The sequence below is a fragment of the Solanum dulcamara genome, chromosome 8 (assembly GCF_947179165.1).
Source record: "Solanum dulcamara chromosome 8, daSolDulc1.2, whole genome shotgun sequence".
NCBI lineage: Eukaryota > Viridiplantae > Streptophyta > Magnoliopsida > Solanales > Solanaceae > Solanum > Solanum dulcamara.
In genome coordinates this window covers 3,377,973-3,390,136 of record NC_077244.1, presented here as the reverse complement: position 1 = coordinate 3,390,136, position 12,164 = coordinate 3,377,973, and the positions used below count along the sequence as shown (strand labels likewise).

General features: G+C 32.6%; 2 pseudogenes; one reads left to right on the top strand and one right to left on the bottom strand.

The window, feature by feature from the left end:
- The first annotated feature begins 3,865 nt into the window (after nucleotides 1-3,865).
- LOC129898926 (uncharacterized) lies at nucleotides 3,866-4,388 on the top strand (annotated as a pseudogene).
- Nucleotides 4,389-5,307: 919 nt separating this feature from the next.
- Nucleotides 5,308-11,718, bottom strand: LOC129898925 (uncharacterized; annotated as a pseudogene).
- Nucleotides 11,719-12,164: the final 446 nt, after the last annotated feature.

Below are 12,164 nucleotides of genomic sequence, written 5' to 3'. Positions count from 1 at the left end.
CGTGTGTTTGCAAGGTGTGCATCATATACTAATCGTGTATAAATATTCTTAATCAATACTTTACTTTTTAGTTGCAAATTTTTCATGGTGATTGAGGAGGAAGAACTTTTACCTAAAAAAATTTAAGTTGAGTTAATTTTATCCTAAAACGTCATATGCAAATTTGGAGAAAGTGATGAAATATATGTGTTTATCCAAATCTGACACATATATTTTTCACTTATATAACTTTTTTCTTCGTTTTCATTTACCTTTTTCATTTTTTTATCTTTCCATCACGTTTAACCACATTTTTACTATTTAACCAATGTCAAAGATTTCTTTTCATTTCTTGTACATTTACTATAAATCTTGGTGATAAAATAAATTTAGAGATGTGATTGATGAGATGATAATACCAAGGTGGAGACTAATTTATGCCTTTTGATTTATTTTTATCGTTTTAACTTAACATCAGATATTTATAAACATTTTTTTAGTTTATTCAAACATTCCAAAAATAGTTAATAGCTTCTTTTTTTTTGAATTTGATGGAACTCAAAGCACCTTTATTTTAGTAATTAAATTCTTAATAATAATAAAGGAAAATTATCTAAATGTACAGTATTCAAAAAATATTTACCATATAGAGCAACATAATTATTTTAACCATATATAGCAAATTGTTGGAATTAAATTAACTCTCACCCGTTATTTTCTCTTCCCCTGTTTCTCTCCAACTTTGCTACACCAATATTCTCTCCAATCTTCTCACCCATAATTTTCTCTAAAATTAGGGCAATACTTAGCTTCATAGCTTCTCAACCACAACTTTCTACAACATTTGTACTCCAATTTTGGAATTAAGTGATGTGTATTCGGTGGAATCTCACTTCTCAGAAGAAAACTTTTTGTTCTCCATAGCCAAAAAGAGGAAGAAGCAAACATGAGCAACAAATAGTATGATATTCAACAATATTCATGCGAAATTTTCTCCAAATTTTTTTATTTTTATTACCGATTTTTATTTTTTTGATTGCAGCGATTACTTGTTCAAACTATTGTTAATCGGCGATTTTTCTGTCAGCAAATTCTGTCTTCTTCTCAGATTCGTCGTATGTTAATCTATTTAACTTTGATCTCCTATGTTTACAGTTTAATTCAAGTTTAAAGTGTGTGTAATTCCTTTGTTGTTCAACTTTAATTCATTTTTGTGGCCTCACAGATCACTGAAGTTTGGTTTTGTTAGGTACATGTTTTATTCGTGTCTAATACTCTTCTAATTCAAGTTTAATTCATTTTTGTGGCTTATAGAGAAGACTGGTTTCATTAGCTACAGGTTTCAGTCGTCTCTAATTCTCTTTTAATTCAAGTTAATGTGAGTTTAATTCCTTTGTTGTTCAATTTTAATTCATTTTTGTGGCCTACAGATCACTGAAGGCTGGTTTTGTTAGATACATGTTTCATTCGTGTCTAATACTTTTCTAATTCAAGTTTAATTCATTTTTGTGGCTTATAGAGAATGCTGGTTTCATTAGCTACAGGTTTCAGTCGTCTCTAATTCTCTTTCAATTCAAGTTTAATATGTGTGTAATTCCTTTGTTGTTCAACTTTAATTCATTTTTGTGGCTTCACAGATCACTGAAGGTTGGTTTTGTTAGCTGCATGTTTCATTCGTGTCTAATTCTCTTCTAATTCAAGTTTAATTCATTTTTGTGGCTTACAGAGAAGGCTGGTTTCATTAGCTACAAGTTTCAGTCGTCTCTAATTCTCTTTTAATTCAAGTTTAATGTGTGTGTAATTCCTTTGTTGTTCAACTTTAATTAATATACTGTGGAGAGGCGGGCCACTTTGCTAGGGAATGCACTAGCCAATCCGTGAACTGATCATGTATATGATCTTTCTCTTTTTTCTATCCATCCTCTAAGTACTTATTTTCTTTGCAGTGACATGTTTTTCCAGTTGTTATTTGATTAGCTATATGATTAGTTAAGTTTTTGGTTGATGGATTTATATACAAGTATATAAAAAAGCCGCAGGTTCAATTCTTGCATTTCAGGAAAATCTTTTATGCTTATAATAAATATGATACTATATATAATACACAGAGACACTCATATATTTGTGCTTCGTGGGAAAACCTTTAGAATTCACATGATGCATGATGCTGATTAAGTTGAGTGACTTCAGTTGTGAGCCTGCTAATAAGTTTGTCCTACTATATTGCCCTTTATTTGGAATTTTTATGATCTTTGCTTGTGTTTATATTTCTATTTTTCTTATTTGTTTGTCGAGAATATACTACTTTCTTGGTCAAAGTAACAGCGACAAAAATATAGCCAAACAGAACACTGGTTTAATTTCTAAATCAGCATTTTCATTAGCATCTTCAAAAAAATATGCAGGAGAAAAACATGGCTAATCTGGATGTGCTACTTTACTTCAATGGCCGATGGGATTCTAGCAACAAGTATATTAATTACTTGGCAGATGGTGTGTTGATAAATACCGATTCAACATTTGCTAGCCTCGTTTTTGTGATTGCCCCTCAATTGTCAATAGAAACATCAACAAGTAAAGTTGAAATCAGATATAAGATTGATGAAAGGTCTCCTCCAATTCAAATTCATAACGATATGGGAGTAAAAGTGTATATTGAAACAAAAAAGGAACATAGAGATATGTCAAAAATACCCTTTATGTGTCACAACCACTGAATCGATCAACTTGGAGAGTGATTCCACCTTAATTCCACTATTATGTTCAGACACTTCAGAAGATATGAGAATTACACACAATTCATACTTTTCTAATGCATTTAGTGATATCGGTGATGCGCTGAAGTTAATTAGCTTTGGATCATGTGAGGAAGTTGATGAGCAAGAAGAAATACAACTAGGCATCATTATTAACCCCAATCAATTTTTTTTTGAGAAAGATCAAGTTTACAAAAATAAATATGTCCTTACCAGTGCACTAAAAAGACATATCATTCTTAAACACTTCGAATTCAAGACATTGAGATCAAGCTCGACATGGTAAGACTCAAATTCAAGTTAGTTTATACTATTGATTGTCTATTAATAAAAAAACAGCTATTCAATACAATGCCTTGGAGAAAAATATGGTTGGAATTTACGCGCTTCAAGCGTGAATAAATCTCAAATGTTCACTATTAGAATTTTTGAAAGCGAACACACGTGTTTGTTGCTACATAATTCATTATCGGAAAGACAAGCAACAAAGACAGTTGTTGGGAGTATTATTGTTGACAAATGTATTGATTCAAATGCCAACTACACACCAAGAGATATACAAAATGACATGTTACAGGAATATGGTATGTGGCTCACATATATGCAAGCTTGGAGAGCTAAAGAAAAAGTTCTTGAATTAGTCCGAGGTGATCCAGCTCAATCATATGCAAAGTTGTCAAGTTACTTTCACATACTAGAGGCAACTTACCCTGATTCTTATATAAGATTGCACAAATCAAAGGATGACCATTTCCTATATGCATTTGTAGCTCTGTTTACATTGATAAAAGGATGGGAGTATTGTAGACCAATTGTAGTTGTTGATGGAACCTTTCTAAAAGGAGCATACAAAGGGACAATGCTAACAGTTAATACCTTAGATGCAGCAGGTGAGACTTTTCGAATACAATACTAATTTTTCTATAAATGAAATTCTAATTTTAATTTGTATTAAAAGTCTGCACAATGTATTAAAAGTGTATTACACATGAAACAAAAATGTATTAAACATTATACCTGATGCAGGGAGTATACTGCCTCTTGCTTATGCCATTGTTGATTCAGAGAATAATGCAACTTGGAGGTGGTTTTTTGAATAATTCAGAGAGGCATTTGGTCAAAGATCAGAGATGTGTATCGTTTCGGATAGGCATGCAAGCATTTTTAAGGCAACTTCAACTGTCTATGATGAAATACCTCATTTCGTGTGTATATGGCACTTGTTGCAAAACATAATGAAAAACTTCAGAAAGAGTCAGCAAAAGGTATAAGAATTGTTCTAATCTATGGCAAAAACATACACCACGGTAGAGTTTAATGAATATATGAAAATTATTGAAAAGATAGACAAGAGGATTAAAGACTACTTGCTGAACATTGAATACAATAAATGGTCACGTGTTTCATGCTCAGGTAAATAGGACTTGGATGATGACATCAAACATTGCAGAATCAGTCAATTCAAGAACAAGACATGTCAAAGTTCTTACAGTCTTACACCTCCTAGAATTCATGAGACAACTTGTTCAAAAATGGAATAACAATAACAGGTCAAAGGCAATATTTTCAGGATTTTACCTTGGGAAAAAATATAAAAAAATTCTACAACGTAACAAAACAGCATCGGAGAAATTAAGAGTATGGTATCTGTAAATTTCTTTTTGTTAATATTTTTTCTTCTGATTCACATGTAATATCTCTCTTGCTTATATTTTTTCTTATTTTTTATAGGTTTGGGAGATAAATAAATATGTGTATACAGTATTTGATGGCATTACACGATTCACAGTATGTCTTCAACAACGTACATGTACATGTGGGAGATTTCAATTGGATGAGCTGTCATGTCCACATGCTTTGGCTGTTTTAACAATAAAACACACTAGTTATGAAAAATATTGCTCTGATTACTACACAAGAGGGAATTTATTGTTGACATATCAGTTTCACTTGAATTTCCTCCCAAATGAAAGCACCTAGAATATACCAACACACGTTCTTGAAGAGGTTGTACTTCCACCACTTGGAAAGAGACCTCCTGGGAGGCCAAAATATAAAAGACACAAACAATTGAGAGAAGATGGATTCAAAAAATCAAAAATAACAAGCAGCTATTGTGGACAACAAAGTCACAATAGAAAGACTTGCAAGAATGTTAGACCTTTGGATTAAGAATAAAGAATGACATTTGAAATAAAGAATAAACTCTGTTTGTTTTAGGGCATTAGTTTACTACAAGAATTCATTTTTTAGTTCAAGTCTAATTCATTTTTGTGTTCTATGGATTACTGGAGGCTTTTTCAATAGCTACATTTTCTATTCTTGTCTAATTCTCTTCCAATTCAGTTATGAACTTACATTCAATGAGCTCAAACTCATTTTTTTCCATTCTATTTAGGTGATTTCTTCAATTCAGGATGCTTATCATAGAACTTGACCACACTCAAGTAGTATGGTAAAATCGATGAAATCATGCCAGCAGTGTTTTGAGTCAGAAAATTCACCCCCCTCTAGCCAGAAATGAATCATACACCTTCAAACACCTTTCAATAATATCAAACACAACAAAAATTCAATGATAACCCTCTTTAATATTTACTGGAAAGAGAACATAATCCACTTTGTCCCATGGGGTGCTTGCCAACAAATGGCGTCCGCATATATACTCAGCAATAGCATCTGAAGTTTTGATTTCAAATTTCTTCTTATTTTCATGAGCTTCATAAAGTTGAAAATAAGATTGAGTAATCTTTGTCTTGAATAGACAATCAGTAGTTGTAAATCGAATATTATTGTTGGTTTCATACTTTCCCTTCTTTCTAATATAATAAAAAATTACGTCAAGATGCTGCAAAAGATTTAAAATGATGTCAAGTCTCAGATAATACTTCAAATCTGTAGTAAGTGTCAGTCAATTCAGTGAGCTCATTAAAGCTTGTCCAGAAAAATGAGAGTGTTCAACTAGAGTTTACATAACTAATCTCATCATTTCTGTTACATTCCGTATTTTTGCATTTTGGATTATTCGTAAGCTAACGATTATAAATTCAAGGACTTTTAATTTTGAATTTTAAAAGGACATGATTTGTTGTAAATGCCAAGTTATATGAATAATTTATGTGTAGTAAAATACATCCCAAGAAGGACCCTTAAGCCAAATCAAAATAGAAGCCATCAAATATGTTTTTCTTAAAGTTACGTTTCGGGTAAGCTGACTTCGGGAGGCCATAACCTCTTTATAATTTGAGAATTTGGGAAAACTCTCAACATGAAAGTTGTAGATAATTGAAATATCTTTCCAACCATAGGTCGTGGGACGAAATATGATATCGAAGTAATAAGATATAGACGTTTTAAGTCTGACAGGCCAAACTAAATAGTGAATTCGGCCCAACCCAATTCTAATTCGGGTCAGGCCCAATACCCACGAAATTAATCTAAATTCTATGTCTTCCTTCATAGTTTAGACTAAGAAAATATCCAGAAAAATTTCTAGAGAGAGAGAGGGGGGAAGTTCTTGAGAGAAAAACCAAATCCGACCAAAATTCGAGTCCCAAAATCCGAAGCTCATGAAGAGAAAATTGTTGTACGTCGTATTGGCTTCAATTTGAGCTAGAAATCAGCCAATAAGGAGAAGATTTTATGTGGTGCTGCAAATGTAAGGTAATATTAAAGTCTCCTTTTCATTGTTAACAAGTTTAGTTAGAGTTTTAACGAATTAGAACGGAGAAAATAGTATTATAAACTAGTTTGGTGATTTGTTGAGAGTTATGGGTTAAGGGGTTGTTTTAGGTAGATTAAATAGATGGAATTATCTTAGTGATGATGTATAATAATGGTTGATATTGTTTTGATGTTGTTGATGAGTTGTTGTTCTTGAATTTGGAGGAAAAAGGTGTATGAAGATTGTGAATGTTCAAACCCGTTTTTGGAATTGAGTAGCTGGTAGTAATTATGGAATATCTCATTGTGTAGACCTTCGATTTTAGATATTAAACATGTTTTGGAAAGCGAATACACTTACCTACAACTCTTATGTTTATGTCTTAGTCTATATCTGCTGTTATTAGGTCGAAAACTGAGCATGAATCATAAGACAAATTCTGTCCAGATTCTGGATTGAAAAATCCTTCATGTATAGCTGTTCGTATTTTGATGATATCTCTTTGTAGAAAATGATTTTTGAGTTGATTTCTTTTGCATTGGAAACTTAAGACAGAGATCTAAATGTTTCATGAAGGTCATAAAGTCCAGTTTTTCCGTTTTCATTTTCAAAATTTAGATACAACGTGAGGTACTTGACTTTCCGAATTTACTGCTTTGGTAACATGAGTCGGGTGGAAATATTCTAGGCTTATTGTCAATAATAAATCTTATTTTGTGTCAATATTTTGGATTGTTGATATTGATTGATGATTATATGGCTGGTTTGAAAGTGGGAAAAGTGAGCGGTATAGGGGAGGTGTTGTCCAATTCTTTTTAGAAATAACCTACTAACGATAGACTACGTTTTATTCTTGTCCATAGCTTAACCATAGTGCTTAACGTTTTAATATAGGTTGAGACAATATTGGACAGCATATACGTATAAACGCTAAAGGTATGTAAAGTTTACATTTTCTTCTTTTGGCATGATCCATATGAAACGAACGAATGACGTATGCTTAAATTCCAAAGAAACTCTTATTCGTAGATATACTCGGATGGCTACCGTTCTTGATTTTCAAAATTTATATTGTTATGTCTTGACTCATGTGTATGATTCCAGCCATCCTAGTTGGTATAACTCATGTTGTGGTATAATTCATATTTTAGTATAATCCATAATTGGTGTGATTCATAATGACTATTGTCTTGGTTTTCAAATGATGGACTGTTTTGCTTATTCTATTAAGTCTCCGATAATGATCAAATTTCACAAGGTTGCTAATGATACCTTATTCGTGCATATTATTATGGTATTATTCACCGAGTCCTACGATAGGCCGGGTATGTTATCATGTATGGATTCCACTACATTATTCACTGAGTCCCTTACTAGAGGGTCGGGTACGTGATATGATAATATGATATTATGATGATATGACGATATGATTATGGCACCGAGTCCCATAATGGGCCGGGTACGGTATTAGTGTACACTACTCTATTCACCGAGTCCCTTGCTAGAGGGCCGGGTATGGTATATATATACATATGACGATATATTGATATAATTATGACACCGAGTCCCATAACGGGCCAGGTACGATATATGATGATGATATGCATGTCTTCATTTTATAAGACACAGGTACAGTGATTTATTGATTATGATACTTGACTCCTGAATCTTTATTTCAGATGTGATCTCCTTTACGATATTTTATGCTTTATATACTCGGTACATATTTTGTACTGACCCCCTTCTTCGGGGGGCTGTGTTTCGTGCCCGCAGGTACAAATACTCATTTTGGAGAGCCGCCACCTTAGGATTCTACTCAACGGGTTGAAGTGCTCCATTGTATCGGAGCCTAAACTTTTGGTACTAATCCTTATAATGTATATATTTATGTATTTAGGGGTACGGTGGGGTCCTGTCCCGTCATATGCTATTGTTAATCCTCTTAGAGGTCTGTAGACACATGAGTGGGTTGTATGTAGATGTTGTCTGGTGTACTAGTATGTCTTATGTTTTTGGACATTTACATTCGGAGTGAAAGCCTTGTCGGCTTACGTATTATATTATCTTATTTTTGACAATTAAGACTCCCCAAGAAATAGCTAATTTTGGTATATATATAAGTGACCGTTTGAGACAACGTGCTACCCATATAAATTCTATATCGTGTTTAATTGTCGATTGACAATAGATAATATGTGTGTATACGAGTGTCCAATTCGGACACTAGTCACGGCCTACGGGGCTAGGTCGTGACAAATTCATGCTTGACCAGAATGTGCCAATTTGAAAAACCATTATTTTGCTTGTACATTGCAAACACCTAATTTAAATGCTGGCTTGAGGACATTAATAGCATCTGGATACGGTTTCTTTCCCCTTTAAAACATAAAAAATGAAATTTTCAGTCAGTTAACTCATTTAAACTAAAAAAAATTGACATATAAAACAACAAACATAAATAAATTACCTCTTTTTTGTACCCGTATAAAGCCACAAACTGAATGAATCTATCAAATCAGATTCATCATCTACTCCGATTGCAAGTGAAAAGGAATGTTTTATCTCAAATATTTGACGTGCTACACATAAAGTCCCTCCAGATTCAAAATGCTGTATATAAGGAGATTTAATTGACTTTCCTAGAATTTTTTTCCTTGCATGCTTCCTCGGTGTCGCTTTCTTTTTATTTTCATCAACGGATGCTTTCTTTTTGTTTTTGTTTTCCTCAATAGTGGCTGCCTTTTTCTTTTTGTTTTCCTCCACAGTGGTTTTCTTTCTTAGGTATGATGCTTCTGCCTTACGGATCTAGGAAAGATCTTCAGCACACAACATGAAGTCATCAAACATTTGAGGAGTTTTTTGACAATCCTTTGCCGCATCGGCATTAGTAGACGCACCACAATCTAGTTCACCTTTGTTAACTACACTACTATTAGGTTGTGCCTCAACTGAATTAAGATCAACAACCTCTTCTCCTATATACAAAATAAATTTTTTAGTAATGCATTAAGAGAGAAGCAGGTAGAGTAATTAGAGATCAAAGAGGTTTATTTGAACTTTCAAAATAAAACTAATACCATTTATATCAGCAACAACCTCAGATAAAACTTGTTCAATAGCAATTCCTGCAACATCTTCATCTGTACATAACATGAACAATTTAGACAAAGTTGAATGAAAGTATATGAAATATGTATTATATTTGTATTAAACCTTTTATTACCAATTTTGCTTTCAGAATTCCCAATAGTAGCAAATTTAACGATAGTTTTACACAATTGAGATTTTTCATGCTGAGCTGATTCTACAATTTGAGTGTCATGCCCTCTTGACACATGTATTGATGCATCAATACAATGAGAAAATGCTGTGTGTAATTAAAATATATTACAAGAAAAACATGTGAATAAAAATTTGGGGAAAAGTGGAAAACTAATCAATTTTGACAGATAATGTTCTATGTTGCTCAGACTTTTCAAAAATACAGTTAGGTGCGTGTTGGATCCTCCAAGAATAATGCATTTTTGGAAGACCCAACATGGGTGCGACAATATTTTTAGAGAGTCTAAGCAAAATAGGCCATTTTTGCTCCTTGAGGAGAGTAAGGGAGAAGGAAGATTGAAAAAGCCAAATGGATAATTACCCAGCTATCCTACTGTTATTACAATTTCCTAATTTATTTCACTATCAAACTTGGAAAATGGATGACACCTATCCACTTTTACTTCCACTCCTCTTTATCCCAAGTTACATATAAAATTCGATAAGTATAAGCATTTCCATTATCATGGGAACATATTTTAGCTAGAACAAAGAATTTTTAACATATTAAAAATCTCCAACTTCAAACAACAAGCTCTGTTACGATGAAAAATCTCCTCTATCTCATTTACATCCAATTTCTCTATTCAATATACTTTAACTAAATCTATGGAGTGAAACGGAAGACGATTAACTAGACACTACATTAGAGTATGAAAATCACTAAAGCTAAACTATATATGGCAGTGCTAGTCAATGTCACTTGAAAACTATAGCACACAAATAATTTTAGTTTGGTAAAAGAACTCATCCACATTAGCACAGAGAATACAAGCACGCAATCCACTATTCAGCTCCGCAATGCCTATGATTATGAATAGTAACACTAGCAGCTAAACCATATACAACAACAACATACCCTGTGTATGGGGAAGGTGGAGTCTTCGCAGACCCTACCCCTACTTTGGGAGGTAGAGTCAACTTTAGTGTGTACTAATTCATTTTTGTGTTTCTATGGATCACTGAAGACTTTTCCATTAGCTACACTTTTTATTCGTGTCTAATTCTATTCTAATTCAACTTTAATATGTATGTAATTTATTTTTTATTCAAGTTTAATTCATAATGCAGATTTCAGTTTGATAACACTACTGAAATACATCACTGAATGCTTTTTCATTAGCTATAATTTTTATTCGTGTCTAATTCATAAAAATGTAACTCCTTTACATTAGCACAGAGAATACAAGCACACAGTCCACTATTCAGTTCCAAGGACTATGATTATGAATAGTAATACTAGCAGCTAAAATCATGCAACAAATTATATTAATAGTCAAAGTTCACCATTCTTCTAAGTGAAAACATGTGAATAAAAAATTCAAGCTTAAACTACAACTTAGATAAGTAAAAACTCTAAATAGTAAATAAACTTAAGTCCCTGCCAGCAAGCAAAACAAGATAATATAGATGTATTTAAAACATAAAAGAACCTCCATTGAAGTCTAATCCACCAGAAAATGTCTCGCCAGCCTTTTTGTTAGATGATTCCCTGGCTTTTTGAGTAAAAGAACTGTTGTCTCTCTTAGCAAACAACAAAGAAATATCCTTCAATAATTATTTGTTGGAATTCATCACAAATTCTTTTATTTGAATAGATTGTAAGTCTATCTTCTCTTCAAGAGCTTTGTGATTTTCATTCGCCTAGTATATAATCAAATATAACACAATTATTAGAATAACAATTTTGAAAAAGATAAAGCCTAAAAGCAAGTTAGCTTATACCTTTGCAAGTTCTTTTCTCAACTCTATAACCTCTCTGGTCAACATATCTAGACTATGGTTTGATCCTTTCGGCTCCAATTTTAAAATTTCAGAATGGTAATCACGAGGTTCAGGAAGCCTCAATTTAGATACCTCATCTTCACTCGTCACTATATTCTCAAACTGAAATTAAAATACAGAAACAAATAGATGTATTAACTTGAGTTGAAATAATATATATATGTGTCATAAATTGTATTAACTTTGTATAGATACCTTGCATTTCGTAGGCATGAAGATGCCATTTTCAAAATGCTTTTGCCAAGGACATTTAGCAACTGTTTTCCACCTCAAAATTCTTGGAATAGAATTAGAAATTCGAAGAGCTAAATCTTCATCGACTCTATAACAACACTCAAATATCCAAATTTGAAGGGCAAGAGGCAATCCACCTAATCTATAGTACTAATTGGTTGAATTAAGCTTGTGCCTCACATCATCAAGCAACTTCTTGTAGACATCTAAACCCCACGGGTAAGAATTGAATTGTTCACTTTTCACAAGGTAGAAATCTCTATTACTAATTTGGTATTCATTGTTCTCATATGAGAATAAAAATTCATTAATAAAGAACAAAACAGCTAGTGAAACGGTAGAATCATCATCTATGAATTTTTTTGATAAAAACAACTCGCGTAGATGATTCTTTTGAAAATAATTTGTTTAGGGAAATAATTGCT